This window comes from Eriocheir sinensis, chromosome 68, assembly GCF_024679095.1.
Source record: "Eriocheir sinensis breed Jianghai 21 chromosome 68, ASM2467909v1, whole genome shotgun sequence".
NCBI lineage: Eukaryota > Metazoa > Arthropoda > Malacostraca > Decapoda > Varunidae > Eriocheir > Eriocheir sinensis.
In genome coordinates this window covers 612839-635778 of record NC_066576.1, presented here as the reverse complement: position 1 = coordinate 635778, position 22940 = coordinate 612839, and positions in this window count along the sequence as shown.

Below are 22940 nucleotides of genomic sequence, written 5' to 3'. Positions count from 1 at the left end.
CTACTATCTACACCATCATCACCACCACCACCACCACCACCACCATTAGCTACTATCTACACCATCATCACCACCACCACCACCACCACCACCACCACCACCACCATTAGCTACTATCTACACCATCATCACCACCACCACCACCACCATTAGCTACTATCTACACCATCATCACCACCACCACCACTACCAATACTACCACCATTAGCTACTATCTACACCATCATCACCACCACCACCACCACCACCACCACTACCAATACCACCACCATTAACTACTATCTACACCATCATCACCACCACCACCACCACTACCAATACCACCACCATTAACTACTATCTACACCATCATCACCACCACCACCACTACCAATACCACCACCATTAACTACTATCTACTCCTTCATCACCATCACCACAACTTGTACCATTACAAGTACTACCACAAGCACAAAAACACCACTCACACCACTATAACTTGTACTGTCATCACCATCACCACCACCACCATTGCACAGTTATCATCAACACCACCACCACTAGCGCTGCAATCACCAACTCCGTCACCACAACACCAGTGATACCACCACCACCATCACCAACACCTCCATCGACTATATAGTTAGCATTACCAACACCACTGCCACCTCTGAAATCACCATAACAACCACCACGACACCATTACTACCACCACCACCACCACCACCTCCACCTCTTGGTCCTAACTAGGCTGTTTGTTGTTGCTACCATCTACTCTAATCTACGAGTCAGATACACAGGACAGGAGACGTTTGCTGCCCCGACTTGTACTCACAGGGCCTGGTTCTAACCCCCGGGAGTCATTGTTGTAATATAGCGGAACTACGGCTTTACGCTAATGCCATGTAGCTTATTGGCCTGTAGTTCAGTGTTTCCCTACCTTTTGTCCCGTTCCCCTTTTCCAGTCACTTTTTCACCTGTGGACCCCCACAGGAGGCAACAAATCTTCCTGTCACCTCGCGGGCCACTCATGGCCATCCCGATGTCTACATTTGCCACGTGGGCCGTGAGTTTGACACCCCGGGTGCCCTTAGCTAATGTAGAGTAATTTAAGCATCTAAGTTTTAAGGATTGTGTAGTATGAATTTTATTCCGAGCCGCATGTCTCCTGATGCCAGTGTAATGAATTTAAAAATAATTAGAGTTTCTATTGAACACTTGAAATTCGGTTCATGGACCCTGCTTGGGAACCACTGGTCTGGAGTTACGTGTGTGTTTATTCCTTGAAATTTGCTTTGCATTTACCTGTTTGTCATCAGTGTGTGTGTGTGTGTGTGTGTGTGTGTGTGTGTGTGTGTGTGTGTGTTCCTTTTTCGTCTCCTCTCCCCCTTCGTCTTTTGCCTCTTCAGTCTTCGAGGAAGCCCATCATCTCTTTCCCTAAAGCCTTGGCCGACGTTCCTCTTGTGATTCACGTGACTGGGGCGTGTGGACATGTTCCTGTATCCAGGCTACTTCCTCGGGAAAGTCTTGTCGTGGAGAAGGTGGTGTTGGAGGAGGCTTGCTTTTCGTGACGTCCTTTTCTGATCTTTTCTTGTGTGTCAGGTTGGCCTTGAGGGGCGGCACAGTGCTGCGGAGGTGGCGGCGACTAATAAGGCCTTCTCCGCGGCGCCCATACAGTGATACACGTCACCTGGCTTTGCTGACCTATTTAATTACTTACTTTAATTTTTACTTTTCTTATTTATTTTTTTCTTTGCTTTTTGTTTTCTAGCTTCACCTTATCTTTTTCATTTTTTTTGTTTCCTGTCTTTCTTCTTCCTGTCTTCCTTTCTTCCTTTCTCTTTTTCTTTGCCTTGTGTTTTCCATCTTCTCTTTAGCTCTCCTCCCTTCTTTCTTTATTTCCTTTCTTCCTTTCTTCGTGTCCTCGTTCCTTCCATCCTTTCTTTCTGTCGTGTTTGTTTCTTTATCGGAATTTCTTGGCTTAACGATTTGTTTTTTGGCTTAATTACTTTACCTGACTCACCTTCAGTTGGCTTACCTTGCCTGTTCCACCTGTCGTGCCTTGGTTTAGTTTACATCCACCTTACTTTTCTGGCTTAATGAATTTTCTTACATAATTACTTTACCTGACTCACCTCTAATTGACTTACCTTACCTTCCTTCAGCTGGTTACCTCCCTTGTTTACCTTAGGCTTGTTTAACATAGTTTTTGTTGGCTTAATGACTTTCACGGCATTATTTAACCTTACCTGTCTCACCTTTAGTTGCCTCCCGTTACCTGCCTTGCTGCACCTGCTTTTTAGTTTACATTTGCTTCACGTTTCTTGGCTTATTGGCTTCTTTTACTTGGCCTAATTTTTACCTTATCTAGCTGCACGCCGACTGCCCAGGCCAGAATTCGAACCCATGCCTGCAGATTCGTAGTCAGGGACGCTAACCACTGCACCGAGGAGGCGCATAAATACATAGAAAAGCTTCCTCGTTTTCGTCTTCGCGGGGCCAGCGTTCCCCCTCCCTGCGGGAGTGCCGCATTGGCCGCGCCTTCACGCCACCCCACGCCCTCCACACGGCAGCCTCGCCACAACCAGCGGCAGGATGTGTACTACTGCACATCATGCGGACAACACCACGCACACTGGCGCGTCCCGGCAACTCAAGGCAACTCACGGCGCACCGAACCGTCAGTGACAGTGAAAAAATACAACTATAAAATGAAATGAAAACCAAAACAAATAAGAACAAATTCAAAACAATACCGCAGGGAAGAAACACTATGTTGCCCAAGGCACGTCCGTAGGGGAAAACTCAAGCCAAGGGAAAGTATTTGGAGCGGCAGGTGGCCGTGCGGGGAAGGAACACACGGGAACACGGAAGGAAGCAGACGCCCTGACAGACCTGTACGGCCTCAGGAGCCGCCCAGCAGCACCACAACTCATCACACAAAGCCTTGCCATCCCCGCCATGCAGTGTCCCTCGGTGCCACTCACCACGACAAGCAGAAGCGACCAGGTAACATTACAGCAGACACAAAATAAGGCTTTGGCCTCGCACGCCGTGAGAAACATCCACACGCACGAAACACTGAGTCACTGCACGCAGGTCGGCCAGGATCGAGCTGACAGATAATGGCCAGCACACGAAGGCCGGAAAGGATAATTAATAAAGTGATAACGTTCAAGACTCGCAGATTTATGAGACACGTATTAAATGAATATCTCATAAATCTAAGAGTCTTGAATGTTATCAATTCTATCAATTATTCTTTCGGTGTTTGTGCACAAATACCTGCCATTTCTGCTGAAGCTCCGAAGATAAAATGTAGAGTACTAACGTTTTTTGATTTGTAGAAAAAGTATGAAGTAAATACTGAAACATATGGACTGCTGAAAGACACCTCCAGCAGTTGTCGCGACACTGGACACAGCTGTGAACAGAGGCGAAGCAGAGACCCACTCTTTATCCTTCCTGTCGCTGCCTAAGTCCTCCTCTCTGTGTTTGAAGGTGAAGGTTCTTAGCCCATCGTGTCCTTGGGCTCGCTGGGGAAGGGCGTCACTGTGCCCCGCTCGAGGCACGCCAGCAGGTGGCGCGCCATGCGGGCCCGCACGTAGCGCACGCGGCAAGGGTCCTGGCCGTGGGCGATGCTGAAGGCGAAGGCGAGGGCGAAGAGACCGCAGCTGTAGCCGTCCTGCTGGCGCTGCACGGGCCGCATGACGGCGCCCGGGGGCGGGCGTGCAGCTCCTGCAGCTGCCGCACCAGGGCGGCCGTGGAGGCGGAGAGCGTGTCGTAGAGCGAGTCGTACACGGCCAGCTGGCCTGGGCGCGCCGCCCCGTACGAGGACAGCAGTAGCCAGTGGCTGCCCCCCGCGCGGCCGTAGTCCGCCATGGAGGCGAGGCTCATCGGCGTGGACCGGTTCACCACCTGCAGGAAGAGCGCTCCGCTGCCGGGCTGCAGGGGCGGCAGGGTGAAGGCGGCGCCGCTGGCGTACAAGCCGCGAGTGTTCGGGAACTGCCGCTGCAGCAGTTCCTGGGCCAGGTCCATGACGTCATCAGACAGCCAGCGCTGTCCCAGGATGTCCCGCCGGTCGGGGCTGCGCAGGCGCGGCGGCGGCAGCAGCGTCCAGGGCTGAGCTTCCCTCGGCGCTCCTTCGGGAGTGTCATGGGACGCGCCTTTCGGGGCTTCTTGAGATGGCCCTTTAGCAATTCCTTTAGAGCGTCCTTTGACGGCTTCCTTAGCAACTTTCCTTTGGCGTTCTTTCGGGGCGCCATCAGCCGCCGGCGGGTGTTGCCGCGCCTCGGGTCGTGTGTCTTGGGGCGACGGTGCGTTGCGAATGGCCGTGGCCGTACGCCGGGTGTTGGGGGCACACACACGCTCAGTGCCTTGCCGGGTGTTGGGGGCACTAACACGCTAAGTTCCTTGCCGGGTGTTGGGGGCACACACACGCTCAGTCCCTTGCCGGGTGTTGGGGCACACACGCTCAGTGCCTTGCCGGGTGTTGGGGCACACACACGCTCAGTGCCTTGCCGGTGTTGGGGGCACACACGCTCAGTGCCTTGCCGGGTGTTAGGGGCACACACACGCTCAGTGCCTTGCCGGGTGTTGGGGGCACACACGCTCAGTGCCTTGCCGGGTGTTGGGGGCACACACACGCTCAGTGCCTTGCCGGGTGTTGGGGGCACACACACGCTCAGTGCCTTGCCGGGTGTTGGGGGCACACACACGCTCAGTGCCTTGCCGGGTGTTGGGGGCACACACACTTCGTCCCCGCTTTACGCTGCTCACGGGCCTGGTCTTGCCGGGTGTCAGGGGCACGCACAGGCTTAGTGTCTTGTCGGGATGTTGTTACACCTTGCGCCAGTTGTCGCGGCGTTAGTCTCCTTACGGGCCTGGTCTTGCCGGGTGTCGGGGGCACGCACAGGCTTAGTGTCTTGTCGGGGTGTTGTTTCTTTGCCTTCACTCTTGGCACCGTTCGCTGCCGCCTTCTTCGTCATTTGTTTCTTGCTGTTCTCCCTCTGCCACGTCTTTATCGTGCCATCTATGTCGTCCTGGCATCGTCTGACGTCATCGGCGAGGCCCCGAAGCTTCATTACGCCGCATCGTTCATTATACTCAATGGTGACGGGATGGTCTTCGTGGAGGCGCCCCACAACACCTCCTCGGCCCTTCATTCTGTGCCTGTACCTTCGGGGGATCGTGACGTTCCTAAGGACCGACGTGTCGGTGTTCGGGGTTGGTGGCGCGCACGTTCGTTCCTCGACTGTTTCTTGTGCGTCGCGGCAGTCTTCCTCCGCTGAGGGCAGCTCTTTACAGGCAGTTACTGGGGCAGCAGGCACGGGCTGGCACTCCGTTGTTACGGGACACTCTGTTGATGGTAGCTCTATACAGGCAGTTACTGGGGCAGCAGGCACGGGCTGGCACTCCGTTGTTACGGGACACTCTGCTGATGGTAGCTCTATACAGGCAGTTACTGGGGCAGCAGGCACGGGCTGGCACTCCGTTGTTACGGGACACTCTGCTGGGGGCAGCGCTGTACAGGCAGTTTCTGGGGCGGCAGTTGCCGGCTGACTTTCTGGTAGGGAACACTCTGCTGAGGGCAGCCCTGTGCGGGCAGTTACTGGGATCACATGCACGGGCTGACGCTCAGTCAGGGAACACTCGCTGACTAAGGTTTTGATGTGGAAGGAAAAGGTCAGCGGTGAAAACGACGTAATATCAAACGCAAGTTTAACTTTCCCCATCACGATCCGTTCCTCCTGCAAACACTCGATGAGGAACCTTGCATCTAACGCCTTCTTCCGGACGGTCCGGCGTCCTCTTTTCACCTTCATCCTCACGAAGGATTCATCCGTGTCCAGCCCCGCCACGAGGGCGCGGTTCACGGCGACGCGACACTCTGCAAACTCTTTGGTCAACGCGGTCACGCACACACAGCTCTCAGGGAGCAGCTCAACGGTCATGAAGATGGCCGAGCAGCGCTGCTTGTGGAAGCAGCAGAGGCCGGGCGCCTCCTGCTCGGCCGTCAGGTGCAGGGCCGTCACCTTCTTGGAGGCGGGGACCCGCACCCAGCACGCGATGTTCGTCTCAGTGGTCATTCAATTTTATACACAAGCGCGTCCTCGTATAAGGCAAGGACATACCAATAAAAAAAATGAATGGGTCCGATTTGCCCCAGACCTCGATGAAGTCTGGGATACACCTTTGTAGCGGTGACGTGTTGTTGCCTTGGTAAAAAAAGGTAAATTTGTCTGATGTGTCTGAAGGGTTCACAGTGTAGCAGGAAGTGTTCTAAAGTTTCTTCATCTGTGTTGCACAGCGTGCACTGTGTGTTTTCATTTGTGTGTCTGTTTGCCTATTAGTACGCGGTGACTCAATTTGTACGCATATCAGGGAGTCTAAAATATGGAGTTAAAGGTAAATATGTTGAAGTAAGTGTACTTTTAGGTACACACACACACACACACACACACACACACACACACACACACACACACACACACACACACACACACACACACACACACACACACACACACACACACACACACACACACACACACACACACACACACACACACACACACACACACACACACACACACACACACACACACATTCCTATGTAGTTCATTTGGGTAGGTCTTATTTCCCTTTTTTCCTGCTCTCTCTCTCTCTCTCTCTCTCTCTCTCTCTCTCTCTCTCTCTCTCTCTCTCTCTCTCTCTCTCTCTCTCTCTCTCTCTCTCTCTCTCTCTCTCTCTCTCTCTCTCTCTCTCCTCTTCCTCATCTTCCTCTTTTTCTTCCTCATCTTCTCATTCGCCTGATGTGTGGGAGTTGTTGTTATTTTTTCTATGTCGTTTTAAGGCTGAGTTTAATGTATTAGTTAACTATAGAGGGGAATGGATAGTGTGTGTGTGTGTGTGTGTGTGTGTGTGTGTGTGTGTGTGTGTGTGTGTGTGTGTGTGTGTGTGTGTGTGTGTGTGTGTGTGTGTGTGTGTGTGTGTGTGTGTGTGTGTGTGTGTGTGTCTCCGTTTAAAGTTTCAAAGTCGTTACTGTAAGAAAAAAAAATTATATGAAAACGAGTTCTTGATATCCTTTTCTCAATCGTTTTCTGCTTCTTGTTCGTCTTCTCTTTTCTTCTTCTTCTTCTTCTTCTTCTTCTTCTTCTTCTTCTTCTTCTTCTTCTTCTTCTTCTTCTTCTTCTTCTTCTTCTTCTTCTTCTTCTTCTTCTTCTTCTTCTTCTTCTTCTTCTTCTTCTTCTTCTTCTTCTTCTTCTTCTTCTCCTTCCTTCTCTTCTCCCTCATCTTCCTCTTTTTCTTCCTCTTTTTCTTCCTCTTCTTTTTCTTTTTCTTCTTCTTCTTCTTCTTCTTCTTCTTCTTCTTCTTCTTCTTCTTCTTCTTCTTCTTCTTCTTCTTCTTCTTCTTCTTCTTCCTCCTCGTTACGGCCTTCAGTCACATTAAGGTCACTCATCAGTGGCTTCAGATCAAGGATGAATGGCAGGAGTCAGGCCTAAACATGTAAATTAATCAGCGTCCTGGCTGCCTGCCTGCCAGGGGTATTAAATGCAAACTTACCGGAGGAACATAATTAGGTTTGCATTCGTTCCCTGCGCTCACGGGAGACAATACAAATGACCCTCCTAGCAGAGATCTGAGAGCCTACACGTTACCTACACGTTGCTTTCTGGATGAAGGGAGGCTTGGGTTGTTGTTTTAGAATCGTTAACAAGAGAACATAGACGTTATCCCGACATTCGAATCAAAAATCGCTGTATTACCACACACAAAAAACTGAGGAAATAGAGTCTTTGGTCACATTTTTGAAGCGTTAGCAGTCGGAGTACATAAGTTATCCTGACATTCGACCCAGAAATCAATGTATTACCGCTAGAAACCGTTCAAAATGAGTCTTGGGTCTTCCATTTTGAAGCGAAAGGAAGCAGAGCGCAGAAATTATCCTTAAATTGCATCTGTCACTGGTCACGTCCCACTTAGATTATCGTGTTCTGATCTAAGGGCCTCCAGGTTACCTCCACGTTGCTATCTGGATGTAGGGAGGCTTGGGTTGAAGTTCTGGAAGCGTTAGCAGTTAGAGCAAAGATGTAAAATGCATCTGCCACTAGTTAAACCTCACCTCGTTTGTGCTGTTCAGATCTGAGGGGCCTCCGGGTTACCCCCATATTGCTAGCTAGATGAAGGGAAGCTTATGTTGTAATTCTCGCAGCGTTAGTAACCAAAGCGCAGTAGTTAACTTCAAATTGTACTCGTATCTGCCACCTCGATTATGCTGTATAGATCTGAGGACCTTCAAATTACCTCCACGATGCTATCTGGATAAAGGGAGGCTTGGCTTGTAACTCTCACAGCGTTAGTAACCGAAGCGCATTTATTCAGACCTTTGACCCAGAAATAACCTCAATGGAGACTTGTATTTCTAGAATCGTTAACAACAGGAACATCGACGTTATCCTGAAATTCGACCCAGAAATCACTGCATGACCGCCGGAAACTGCGCTAATAGAGTCTTGGGTTGTATTGCTAGAAGCTTTAGCAATCGGAGTACATAAGTTATCCTGACCTTCGACCCAGAAATCACTGTATTGTTGCAAGAAACTGAGCAAATAGAGTCTCAGGTCATATTTTTGAAGCGTTAGCAGTCGGAGCACGTAAGTATCCTGACCTTCGACGCAGAAATCACTGTATTACCGCTAGAAACTGCGCAAATTGCGTTTTGGATCTTAGTTCTTGAAGCTTCAGCAACAGGAGCGCAGAATTAATCCTTAAAGTATGACAAACTGAAACAAACTGAACTGATAAGTAGTTGAGGGAAACACCACTAAAAGCTTTGAAAGGAGGTTATATATCGTCACCTTCATAAACAGATCGCCTAAGTCATTATTTTATACTTTACAGGAAATCAGAAAAGAACTGTCATTATCTCATTTGGGTTAAGGTTTAGGCAGAAATGAAGAGGCCAATTCTAGGACACTCAAACCCTGAATGTCGAAGGCAACTATACAAAAATGGGCGTCACATGCTGGAAAATTGATGTAGACAGAAACCTGGAAATCGCTGAAAAATGACTTAGGCGATTATTTTATGAGGCTGACGATATGCTTATGGATGCGGAGAAAAGTTGCTGAATAACCCACTCCCAGGCGCTGCCATGCGTAGGCTGTCCATCTGCCTGGCTCCTCGTAGTCTCCTTATAGTCGTGTGTAGTATCGTGTGTGTACTCTCAGGAGCTGTTATGTGAACCGTCCGTCTGTCTGGCCCTCGTAGTCTCCTTATAGTCGTGTGTAGTATCGTGTGTACTCTCATGAGCTGTAATGTGTGAGCCGTCCGTCTGTCTGGCCCCTCGTAGTCTCCTTATAGTCGTGTGTAGTATCGTGTGTGTACTCTCAGGAGCTGTAATGTGTGAGCCGTCCGTCTGTCTGGCCGCTTGTAGTCTCCTTATAGTCGTGTGTAGTATCGTGTGTGTACTCTCAGGAGCTGTAATGTGTGAGCCGTCCGTCTGTCTGGCCGCTTGTAGTCTCCTTAAGCACTGTGCATCCCTGTGTGTGTTTGTGTCGCCCCTCTCGTGTTATCGGCGGTCCGCAGTTCCCTTTCAGCGGTGGCTTGCTGGCAGAGTTGATGGCGTTTGGATTGTCTCTTAATCGCCATCCATTTTTTGCGCTCGACTTTGATTGCTTGAGGTATTAAGGCCTGAGTGTGTGTGTGTGTGTGTGTGTGTGTGTGTGTGTGTGTGTGTGTGTGTGTGTGTGTGTGTGTGTGTGTTAATAGATTTTCGTAGTGGCTTAACTCTCTCTCTCTCTCTCTCTCTCTCTCTCTCTCTCTCTCTCTCTCTCTCTCTCTCTCTCTCTCTCTCTCTCTCTCTCTCTCTCTCTCTCTCTCTCTCTCTCTCTCTCTCTCTCTCTCTCTCTCTCTCTCACACACACACACACACACACACGCGGGCAAACATTATAAAGTGGTAATCTGTTTGTTTACCTGAAAAATATCTGATATATAACAACCCTATGCGGTGACTGGTCTGAATGTTCCTCTCTCAACTCTCTAAACTCCTTTCCTATTTGTCTTTCCCGCCGTAACAAAAGTCGTGGCGCTGCTGCTGCTGTTTGGGTTTGAGGAAAAGTTTCGGGGGACTCTGGACCGTGAATGCCTGAGGGCCAGTTTTACAGTCCAATACAGCAAGTTTGTTAGCTCACCAACCAAACATACAATAGGACAAAAAAAATTACTTGTATCTCTAAAGTGTTTGGTGGTGATATAAAAAAGAGGGAATTTTAGGAAACTACACAGGAAAATTTTATTGGTATTTAGTATTGCGTAGAAGTAACGGAGCATTGTGGTGAATATGGTTTGGTTTGGGAGCTTACAGTGATTGTGTTGGACTGTCGAGCTGCCCATGAGTGTAGGTCTCGGGAAATGGGTCTCGTATGGAGTATGCTGTTTTTCTTCTTGACTTTGCTTTGTTCTTTACTGTATTTAATCGTCTAGTCTGACTGTAATTATAACTGATGTGTTTTTCATCCTTTTGGGAGACTGTAGACCGTGACTGACAGAGAAGAGGTGAAGGGAGTGAGTCGTTACTAATAAGGTCACGATTATAATGTTTCTATCTCTCTCTACACTGTTCTTTGCTGTCATGTTCCATTCCAGTTTGATGATAACTACGGTAATTTTTTATCCTGTTTCAATGCATACCTGACCTCTTTTGAATTTTGAATCGGTTGTTTTTATAATCGCCATTCCTTCCTTCCTTGTAAAACGCCTAAATTGTCTGTGTCTGTTTCTCAGCTCATCTGTTTCTCTGAATATTTGTCTGTCTGTCTCTCACCCTCACACACATGCACACACACGCGCCTTCCTGACGGGCCGAGGCAAGGTGGTGTGAATGGAGTCCTCGAGCGCACAGCGTTTCTTTATTCCCGAGCGTCGCGGCGGGCGGTGGCGAGGTGTTGTCGTGGCGGCAGTGAGGGATGGAACACCCGGGCAATGCATCGCCGGCCTCGCGTCGCCCAGTGGAACGCCAAGGACATATTGCATGCACGCCACACACACACGATTCCCAGATGATATTTTGTATTCCTAGTTTTTCCGTCGCCTTTTCTTGTTTCATTTCTTTCTCGATTCATCTTCATTTTTCTCTGGTTCTTTTTTTAATTCCTTTGTTTATTGGTTGCGTGTTTCCTAGAAAGTGTTTTAGGCAGGTAATTCAGGCGTAAGGCTTCTTTCGAAGGCATTTTTTTATGATCTAAATATTTGATGCTAACCATACATACACCTGTGTGTGTGTGTGTGTGTGTGTGTGTGTGTGTGTGTGTGTGTGTGTGTGGACGTGTAACATTGTGTCGTCTCGTTGCAGGTGATGCCCGCCCCCACGTTACATGATGACATGATGGCCCAGGGAGCGGGCCTGCGGACGCTGCTGGCCCCGCCGCCTCCCGCACGCCACGCCCCGGACAGGCCACCTCTCAGGCGGCGGCCGCGGCCACCCTCGCGTCTCTTCCTTCTGGTGCTTCTGCTGGGGCTGCCGTGGCTGTGCTGGAGCGCCGCCGCGGCAGCCAGCCCGAAGTCTCTCAGGTTCCTGAGGGACTGGTACAATGTTAGCATCTACGAGAACTCGCTGCCCAGGACGCACGTGTCCGGGAAGGAGCTCATGGGCGTGTCCCTCGAGAACCTGCAGCCCACCACCCACGTCACGTACACTATAGCTGAAGGGGACACGCACGGCTTCTTCACGGCCGAGTCGGAGGTGGTTGGCGGCGTCGTGGTGCACGTGAGGACAAAAACAGGGTTACGGGACGTGCTGAACCGTGAGCGGCGGGAGCGGTACAACTTAGTGGTGGAGGCGCAGGCCCGCAGTGCCGTCCGCCGCGGTGCGCCCCTCAAGGCCAGGGCCAACGTGACGGTGCGGGTGCTAGATACGAACGATAACATACCGTTGTTTTTTCCCACGTCGTACCAGGTGAGTGTGGGCGAGGACGCGGCGCTCCACACGCCGCTCCTCTCCGTGACGGCCCACGACGCCGACGACGGCATCAACGGCCAGGTCTACTACCTGCTGCAGGACCACACGTCAAACCTGTTCGCCGTTCACCCGACCAAGGGCGTCCTGAGCATAACACGCCCACTCTCCCACACCTATGGGCGGCCACACAGGATAACAGTCCTCGCCCAGGACCGCGGGCCGCAGCCACCTAACACGCGGGCCTCCGCCGCGGCGCGAGCCACAGTGGAGGTCCAGGTGTACCAAGTCAACATCCACGCGCCAAGAATCTCGGTGCAGCATCTGCCCCACGTGGTCGAGCACGCCCACACCCACATATACGCTATCATCAAGGTGGACGACGAGGACGAGGGCGAGAGTGGCCGCGTGGACCAGGCGGTCATCGTGGCCGGGGACCCCGACAGGCTCTTCAGCGTCACACAGGTCCACGACAAGGAGTACAATCTCGCGGTGCTCAAGCTGCTGGACCGCGAGCTGGCGCCAGAAGGCTACAACCTAACCATCCAGGCCGTCGACTGTGGGACTCCCTCGCGCAGGACGAGAGTCAGCGTCAAAGTCAACATTGCCGACGTCAACGACCACGCACCCGTGTTTGCGCGGGAGCAGTACGAGGAGGCGGTGAGCGAGGAGGCGCCACCCCAAACCCCCGTCGTGCGGGTGGCCGCCTCGGACACGGACCAGGGCATCAACGGCAGAGTGCTATTCAGGATCGTGGCAGGGAATGATGACGAAAAATTCTCTATAAACCCTCGCGCAGGCCTAATTTCAACGGCTGACTGGCTGGACCATGAGCTGACGGCCTACTACAGCCTGACGGTGGCGGCGGTGGACCAGGCCAGCAACGCCCACAGGAAACAGTCCTCGGCCAAGGTTATAATTCGAATTCTTGACGCCAACGACAACGCGCCTCAGTTCAACACGCCCAACACGGAGGTGACGCTGGACGAGAATGAGCCGACGGGGTCTTACGTCACACGCATGGTCGCCACAGATGCAGACTCGGGAGAGAACCGCTTCCTGTCGTACAGTATTGCCAATCTGGACCAAGTTCCCTTCGTGATTGACCCTTTCGACGGGACAGTGCGAACCTCCGCCGTGCTGGACTTTGAGGCCCAGCGAAGAATCTACACCATCAAAGTTCGTGCGTCGGACTGGGGCACGCCTTTCAAGAGGGAGACGGAGACAACAGTGAAGGTAAAGGTTCGTGACGTGAATGACAACCGGCCGCAGTTCGTCGGCGTGGACTGCAGAGGTTGGGTTTCCGTGGACGCCCCAGTCGGCACCAGTGTCCTTGCTCTCTCGGCTGTGGACCTTGACAACGGAAGCATCATCAGCTACAGGCTACACAATGACATGGACGAAGAGTGCTGGTCCGTTGAGAGTTCGTCGGGTGTGCTGGCTCTCACGTGTGACCTCAGGAAAGTTGTGATGCCCGGTGACCCACATAAGACGTATGTTCTCAATGTGACGGCCACGGACGGTACCCACGTGTCTGACCCGACGAGTGTGACGGTCGCGGTGATCACCAAACGCAAAGATGGCCAGGCCGCCCTCAAGCAACACTCCCACGTCGAGTGTCACGAAACGGATATAGGATCGAAGGCTGAGGAAGTGGAAGCGGCCGCGGCGGAGAACAACGCCGCCGAGGAACACTACGCCCTGTTGCCGCTGCGCTACGGCTTCAACTCCCACCCACCAGAGCTCCTAGAAAAGTTTCCCAGCATCGTCAAGGTCCGCGAGGATGCGAGTATCGGCACCGAGCTGCTGACTGTGGCGGCGAAGGACCATGACCGGGGCCACAACGGCCGTGTGGTGTACGCCGGCTCCAGTGGTGACACGGACTCGGTGTTCAAGATAGGCTTTGAAACAGGGGTCTTGAAGGTGGTGGCTGAGCTTGATCGCGAGAGGACGCCAGAGTATTTCCTTAACATTACTGTGTATGACCTCGGCGTCCCGCACAGGAGTGTGTCAAGGAATCTCACAGTCAAAGTGGTCGACGTGAATGATAACGCTCCTGAGTTTAATCGTGTGAGCTACAGCCTCCACCTCCCCGAGAACACGCGGAACGGCACCAGCGTGGCTCAGATCACTGCCCAGGACGCGGACGAGGGTCTGAACGCCCAGATAACGTACGAGTTGGTGTCGGATGTGGACGAGTTCACGGTTGACAGAACGACTGGCATTGTGTACATACTGGGCGGCCTGGACCGTGAGCGGCGGAGTGAGTATGACCTGCGGGTGAGGGCGTGGGACGGCGCCCGAACACCCGCAGTCTGCTCTGTCCCGGCTCATGGTGACGGTCCTGGACATCAACGACTGTCCGCCAGACTTCGGTGCCGCCCGCAGCCTCAGGGTTGACATCCCGGAGGACCTGCCGCTGGGCGCGGTGGTGGCGTCCTGCAGGCCACCGACCCGGACCTAGGCATGGGCGGCCAGCTGACCTACAGCCTCGTCAGCGGCCACGAGGATGTTTTCGCATCGACGAGAAAACCGGCGTCGTGCGCCTCGCCCAGCCGCTGGACTTTGAGGCGCGGCAGTCCTACAACGTGACGGTCCGGGCCCAGGACGGCGGCAATCCCGCCCTGAGCGCTGACGCCAGCCTCTTCGTCCAAGTCCACGACGTGGATGAAAACTTGGGTCCCCCGATGTTCCCCCAGCGCGTGCTGCGGGCCTGGGTCAAGGAGAACCTGCCCCCCGGCGCTGAGGTCATCACGTTGGAGGCCCGGGACCACGACATTGACCAGCTGCTGTACGCCATCACCGGCGGGGACGGCCAGGGGTACTTCTCCGTCGACACGCAAGGTGAGTACCCATTTCATGACTTGTGGTAGCTGTCAGAAACATTCCAACCTTTGTGGCTCACCGACAAGCCTGTGCTATTTGCAGAGTTGCAATTCATGCGGTGAAAATAACTCCATTATGGGTTTTATATGAATGATGAGTGAATGCTTAGATAAAGATAAGAGTGTATGTAATAAGTGAAAGGGGCACGTTAAGAAGCCTGTAGTCGCGCTGCCGCCTCCCCGGCGTGCCCGCGCGGCCCCATGATGGACCTTTCATGCGGGCCGGGGCCAAATCTTCCAGGCTCCGCGGCCCCTAAGGTTGAAATCCTCGAACTGAACCAAAACTCTTTACATACATCTTGCGTATTTATTTTGCGGAAGTTAATATCTTCCTCGGATAAAATGGAGACGTTTGGCTTCGCTTTGGCTTTGCGTCGCTTTCCCCCAAAAGAATGAAAGAATCGTTCTCGTAAAAGGAAGAAATTCAATTACTAGCCTTAATGGAACGGTGTTTAGAGCCTCAGAGAAACCACGCGACGTACTTGGAGACGTAACATGTAAAATCAAGAAAGAGGTAGATAACCCAGATACATACACATAGATAAATAGATAAGTCGATAGATAGAGAAGGGGGGCAGCCAACAGTGAAGGGGATGGAGCGGCGTCGGGAGGGGAGGGCCGCAGCGAGGGAGGTGCAGCCGCTGTATCTGTCTGGCACGTCTGAAGTTAAGGCGCCGCACCTCACCGTATGCACCGACCTTCATCACGGCCGTGTTTACCCAGCCCCGCCGCGAGTGTTACGGCGGCGGGCGGTACTTTCAGGCGGCCAAGGAAGGGAAGAAAGAAGAACGGGAAAACAAACAGGACATTGAGGATACCGTCAGTGTATTACGCTAAGGAAGGGAAGACAGGAAGGAAAGGAGAACGGGAAGACAAACAGGAAATTGAGGATACCGTCAGTGTATTACGCCAAGGAAGGGAAGACAGGGAGGAAAGGAGAACGGGAAAACAAACAGGACATTGAGGATACCGTCAGTGTATTACGCTAAGGAAGGGAAGACAGGGAGGAAAGGAGAACGGGAAGACAAACACAACAGTAAAGTCCATTCCTTCAGTCTATTGCTTTTGCTCGCCAAGGAAGGGAAGACAGTAAAGAGAATGGAGCGTCAGAGCGCGAAGACAAACAAAGCATTAAAGAAACCGTCGTTGAAATGCCTCCTTCCACGGACACAGAAGAAGCAGTGACACTTAATCGTACAAGCTATACTATTACGAAGAATATGAAAGGAAATATAGCGTTGATTTTCCCGTTATAGATTCACAGCGAGGTTTTGGCAGCATTTATTGTGTGTGATAAAAACTTGTCTACCTAACATTTAGTATTCGAGGACACAGAATATTTTAGTTACAGATAAAATTACGCAATCATATGAGTGTTGCTACTTCAGTTTCGCAGTAACAATCGACAACAATGTGTGTGTGTGTGTGTGTGTGTGTGTGTGTGTGTGTGTGTGTGTGTGTGTGTGTGTGTGTGTGTGTGTGTGTGTGTGTGTGTGTGTGTGTGTGTGTGTATCCGTCTGTTTGTTTGTCGATCGGTCGGTCAGTCAGTCATTCAGCCAGTCAGTCACTCACTCACTCAACCAGTCAGTCAGGCAGTTAGTCCGTGTGTGTGTGTGTGTGTGTGTGTGTGTGTGTGTGTGTGTGTGTGTGTGTGTGTGTGTGTGTGTGTGTGTGTGTGTATCCGTCTGTTTGTTTGTCGATCGGTCGGTCAGTCAGTCATTCAGCCAGTCAGTCACTCACTCACTCAACCAGTCAGTCAGGCAGTTAGTCCGTGTGTGTGTGTGTGTGTGTGTGTGTGTGTGTGTGTGTGTGTGTGTGTGTGTGTGTGTGTGTGTGTTCAAGCAAGGGGGAGGCTGTCCGTGTTATTACCGTCGTTCCCTGTCTGGGTTCGTTCCAGTTTGTGACATTTTTCTCGTTCGTTAAGCGCCGCCTCGCCTGCTCCCCGACACACCGGCGTTAAAGTCGGCCTCGCGAGAAGCTGTTGGATGCTGCTGCTTCTGCCCGGCCACACCAACCCACGCCTGCTCTGAGTCTCATGACCTTGTGGACCACATTCCCAAACGTTTAAGAGCATACACTCCCACATTTGATAAGGCTTTCGTAGGGGTTGTGTTAGTGTCTCAATGGGTAGTTTTATTCGACTAGTGATACACAGTAAAAAAGATAGTAAATAATTAGTAAATAAGATAGTAAATAAGTAAAGCCCATAGTCTTAAACCCTCCGGGACTTTTTTTTTTTACGTCGCGGCCTATTGCGCCGGTAGGCTTTTTCCCGGTGGGGCCTGATGGTCGGCCCAGCCCGTTCTGGCGCAGGCGAGTGTTTATAGTTGCGCCATCTTGCATTGGCTGATGCTGCCCTCCCGGAGCTCATTTTTAATCCTAGAATCTAAAGTCCGGTTTGATAGGTGGTCTTCTGGACAGCATGTGGGTAGTTTTTAAGCCACTCGGCGGCGGCTGAAAAATCCCAGCTTGGTGGCACCGGGGGGGGGATTGAACTCGCGTCCTCCTGAACGCGGCGCCGTCACTCTGTCGACTCAGCCACGGCTCTCTTGCTCTCTTGGACAGAGTGGAGTCTAAGGCTATTCGTCTCATCAACTCCCCTCCTCTTACGGGCAGTCTTTTGACTCCTAAAATCCGCCGCAATGTTGCATCATCGAGGAAATTAAGAGAAAAGATTACAAAAACAGCTTGGGTGCCGTTGCTTCACTCACGAGGAATTGCTTTGTGGCTAATTCACGCTGAGTTGGTAAAAAGCAAAGGATCTTGACAAGAAAAGTCTTGTCCGCTGTGCGTTTAGTGGTCAGTCAACATGTTCAAAGAAATATGGACTTGTTGGGTCAACCCCCAAAGACATCAGTGTTCCCTCAGACACAGCCTCCTAGTCTCCGGAAACTCTCTTAATGTTCACCTGAAAAGTATTAGAGGTAGATGGAGAGAGATAGAGAGATAGAGAAAAGAAGAACATAAGGAGTCTGCAAGGCCGGTGGGCTTATTCAAGGCAGCTCCTGTAAACTTAACCACACCTAAGCTCACCGTCCATGAACATAAATCTCTCCTTTATTTGGAGTGTGTTGGCCACACCCTTCCCTGTGAGCCTAGGTGCTGGCTTGGTGTTTAGTGTGCCATGTAACTGTTATCCTCACACGCTTTTCTCGCCTCCACCACCTTGTTCCCGACGAGCTGCTAGTGGAACCTTTGTGTGCTGACCACCCCCTGCTGAGGGCCTTGTGTGCTGACCTCCCGCCACTGGGAGCCGGTCTTGAAGGCGAGCGTGTGGCGGGCGTGGTCCAGCACGGCGCCGTACTTGCACAGGGAGACGCCCATGACAAAGTCATGGTCGTTGGAGGCCACCTCCTCCAGCGGCGCGGCGTTCACGCGGCAGCCGTCGCCCAAGTCCAGCACGACGCGCTTGGGCGGCATGCGGCCTTTCCTGCTCGCGAGGAGCAGCTTGCGGCGTCTTTCAGACACGTGGAAGCCTTGGGCGCCGGTGTCCAGCAGCATCGTCATGGGCCTGGCCCACGCCGCGCCGCCCTCCCGCCGCACCCAGAGGACGTCAGGCTCCACGGAGCGCTCTGTTTTCCTCGGCCTCCGCCGCAGCTGCTGCGGACGGCAGACGAAGAGGTCGCTGCCGTCAGGCCGAAACACCTGCACCATGCGGCCGCGCCGCAAATGGTGGGCGTCCAGCACGACCTCGTCTGCGTCGTACATGTCCTCCAGCCACGCCGGGAACACAGTGGCGGGGACGACCATCTCCACGACGCCCCCCAGACTGATGGGGACGGCCTTCAGTTCTATGACGTCCAGCACCCGCGAGCCGATCCAGAGGTCGATATCCTGCTTTTCGGTGGGCTCCGTGCCGGTGATCAGCCCCAGCCTCTTGGCCATGGTGTGGAAGAGGAAGGTGATCTGGGCCCCGGAGTCCAGCTGGACGAGGCACGCGTGGCCGTTCACCGAACCCAGCACACGGTTGAGGTCATCCACGTGAAGACACGGGTGGCTGCCGAGCCGCCTCTTCCTGGCGGGCACCGACGGCGGCTCCAGCACCAGCCGCAGCGTCTCGCCCTTGTCGGGGCTGCGCGGCCGCTTGTTCGAAACACGATGCACTAGCGGGGGAGCCATCAAAGTGTTTGGTGTGTACGGCAAGGAGCCTATATAAAAATATAAAAATATATAGAGTCCTTGTGTACATAGTATGTGCCTCGCTCCAGGAGGTAGGCTGCGAAAAGACGCTGGTTTTGGGGAACTTGGAGCTAGGAATGCATGCAGCTGAGTCTAGGTCAGGTGGACGCAGAAACAAGAACACACACACACACACACACACACACACACACACACACACACACACACACACACACACACACACACACACACACACACACACACACACACTCACACACACACACACACACACACACACACACACACACACACACACACACACACACACACACATTTGGTAAGGCTTTCATAGAAGATGTTGTGTTAGTATTTCCATGCGTAATTTTATGAGCCTAGTAATAGTTTGACGAGGCATCTGCACCGTGAACATTAAAAAAACACTCCTGAGAACCCGACTAATCTTCTTTGTGACCTTGGGAAATAGTTGTTGGGAGAGCCGAAAGCTTCTTAGAATACGTGGCCATTATGGCTTCAAATTCACGGGTTTATTCAGACTCGCATAGTGGTTATTGAAGTCTAACTGCTGGTAAAATAGTAAATAGAAGAGGTTGTTATTGTTTAAAAGAATGGTACTAGAAAAAGGTAAAATGTAGTAAGGTAAACGTGTATGTTGTTATTAAAAATGTGAAAAAGATAACTGAGGTAAAAGTAAATATATATATATATATATATATATATATATATATATATATATAGATATATATATATATATATATATATATATATATATATATATATATATATATATATATATATATATATATATATATATATATATATATATATATATATATATATATATATATATATATATATATATATATATATATATATATATATATATAAAGCACCAAAGTACCCCCGTAAAAAAGACAGAAAAATCAATAAAGTACCCCATATAAAAAAGACAAAATTCAGAAAAGTACCCCCGTAAAAAAGACAAAAATCATTAAATTACCCACTAAAAAGAACTAAAGTACCCCTTTAAAAAAAGACAAAAAAAAATCTATAAAGTACCCCGTGAAAAAAACTTAAGTTCCCCCGTAAAAAAATCCATAAAGTTCCCCCGTAGAAAAGACAGAAAACTCCATAAAGTACTCCCGTAAAAAGACAGAAAAATCCATAAAGTACTCCCGTAAAAAGACAGAAAAATCCATAAAGTACTCCCGTAAAAAGACAGAAAAATCCATAAAGTACTCCCGTAAAAAGACAGAAAAATCCATAAAGTTCCCCCGTAAAAAGACAGAAAACTCCATAAAGTACTCCCGTAAAAAGACAGAAAAATCCATAAAGTAGTCCCGTAAGAAAGAGTGAAAAAAAGTCGCATCAATAACCTCCAAGAAAATCACTATCAATAAGTATAAGTAAAGAGGTACAGAAAAAAACATCCCCAAAGTCCCCCCTTAAAGACAAAAGAACAGGCGCATCAATAACCTCCAAGAAAATCACTATCAATAAGTATAAGTAAAAAGGTACAGAAAAAAACGTCCTCAAAGTCCCCCCTTAGAGACAAAAGAACAGGCGCATCAATAACTTCCAAGAAAATCACTATCAATAAGTATAAGTAAAAAGGTACAGAAAAACACATCCCCAAAGTCCCCCCTTAGAGACAAAAGAACAGGCGCCTCAGTAGCCTCGAGGGATCGCAGTCACTCAGCGGCGTAAGCTTCTCTCAGCCTCGTCAACCCACCAGACGCTTGCCTTCAGAGGATACACGCTGCTCTGTTTTATGGCCTTTTACTTCTGCTCCAATATGCTGACGACAAGCTTGATTTCTTTACTTCTTTCTTTTAATATTAGTACTCTCTTGAACGGGAAAATCGCACAAGAAAAATTGAGTTATCTTCTCTGTGGCCTTGGGAAATAATTGTAATGGCAGCCCGATACGTTTAAGAATATGAACCTTAAACATTTCGGGGCTCACACACACACACACACACACACACACACACACACACACACACACGCACGCACGCACACACACACACACACACACACACACACACACACACACACACACACACACACAGATGACGAGGCTTTCGTAGCTTTTTGGCGCAATAGGCAACAACGTAAAAACACACACACACACACACACACACACACACACACACACACACACACACACACAGAGATGACGAGGCTTTCGTAGAGGCTGTGTTAGTGTTTCGAAGGGTAGTTTCTTGAGCCTAGTGATAGTAAGCAATAGTAACATCGTACCGGCTTAGTAATACCAATGGAAACACTAATACTACCTATATATACACATTGGAGAAACTGCAATAACACAGTGACGCCCCAGCCCCGCACTGTGGACATCGGCGGCGTAGTTGGTGTGCTGCCCGCAGAAGGCTCGGGTTCGATCCCCGGCATTCAGTGGTGTTCATTACGGGATATTTTCACTGTGTTGTTGCAGTTTCTCGTATGTATATATACACCGTGTGTGCCAAAAAGGGTTGATTAAAAGCGTTTCCGACTAATACGACCTTTACGAAAGCAACTCACCAGACACTTTCCTGGACTTTTTACTTGTACTCCAATATGCTGACGGGAAGCTTTATTTCTTTACTTCCTTCCCAGTTGATTTTATGAACTTTTTACTTCTGCTCCAGTATGATTTCTTTCCCGGTTGATTTTATGGACCTTTTACTTTTGCTCCAATATGCTGACCACAAGCTTTATTTTTATTTACTTCTCTCCTCTTTGATTTTATAAGTTTTTTACATTTGCTCCAATATGCTGACAAGCTTTATCTGTCTTTATTTCATTCCCAGTTGATTTTATGTACCATTTGCCATCACTAGGCTCATGAAGCTACCCATGGAACTAAACACAACCGCTGCGAAAGCCTTACCAAATGTGGGTGTGTAAGTAAGTCCCAAAATGTTTGAGAATATGAGTCGTACTTACTATTACTAAGCTACTACTAACTTACTATTGCTAGGCTTACTATCACCAGGCTCAAGAAACTACCCATCGAAATACTAACACAACCACTACGAAAGCCTTACCAAATGTGGATGTGTAAGTAAGTCGCAAAATGTTTGAGAATATGAGTCGTACTTACTATAACTAAGCTACTACTAATTTACTATTGCTAGGCTTAATCTCACCAGGCTCAAGAAACTACCCATCGAAATACTAACACAACATCTACGAAAGCCTTAACAAATGTGGGTGTGTTAGCCCGAAGTGACAAAGGTCCGTATTCTTAAAGGTATCGGGCTCCAGTTACTATTGTTGTCCAAGGCCACAGAGAAGATTAATCAGGTTTGCTTGTGTGATTTTCCCGTTCAAGAAGCAGCAGTCGTGTCGAACCATCCTTAGGGTCACAAAACAGTCCACGAAAATCACATAAACTTATACGAGAGGCTTTTAAAACAGGCGAACGGAGGCGCCGAGACGTTTAAAAATACGGGCTTGAGAATACGGGCTTGATAATACAGGCTTGAGGATACGGGCTTGAGACTATGGGCTTGAGGATACGGGCTTGAGACTACGGGCTTGAGACTACGGGCTCGAGAATACGGCCTTGATAAAATGGGCTTGAGAATACGGACCTAATAATACGGTCCTTTGCATAGTCAAGGGCCGCTCGTGTGCTGCAGATGTCTGTGCACGGCTGCTCACTATCAATGGTGTAGTATATGTCGCCGCCGTGCGTCGTTCCCCTGTCGCTTACAGAGGAAGACTTTCAAAGACTTCATTGTTGGCGGCGCTGGTGTTTTGTCAGATGCAATGGATCGGAATGAGTCAGACGCGATAGGCAAGAAAAACTGCGTAAGATTTTTGAGTTGAAAATGTTGTTATAATTCGGCACTCCGCCAGTACTCGTCCGTTCACCCGCTTGGCTTCATAAACAAAACGAAAGAATTAATGCGGATGTAAGAATCTCCATTGCGTCTACTGGTAAGAGGTTCACACCCATCGCGGCT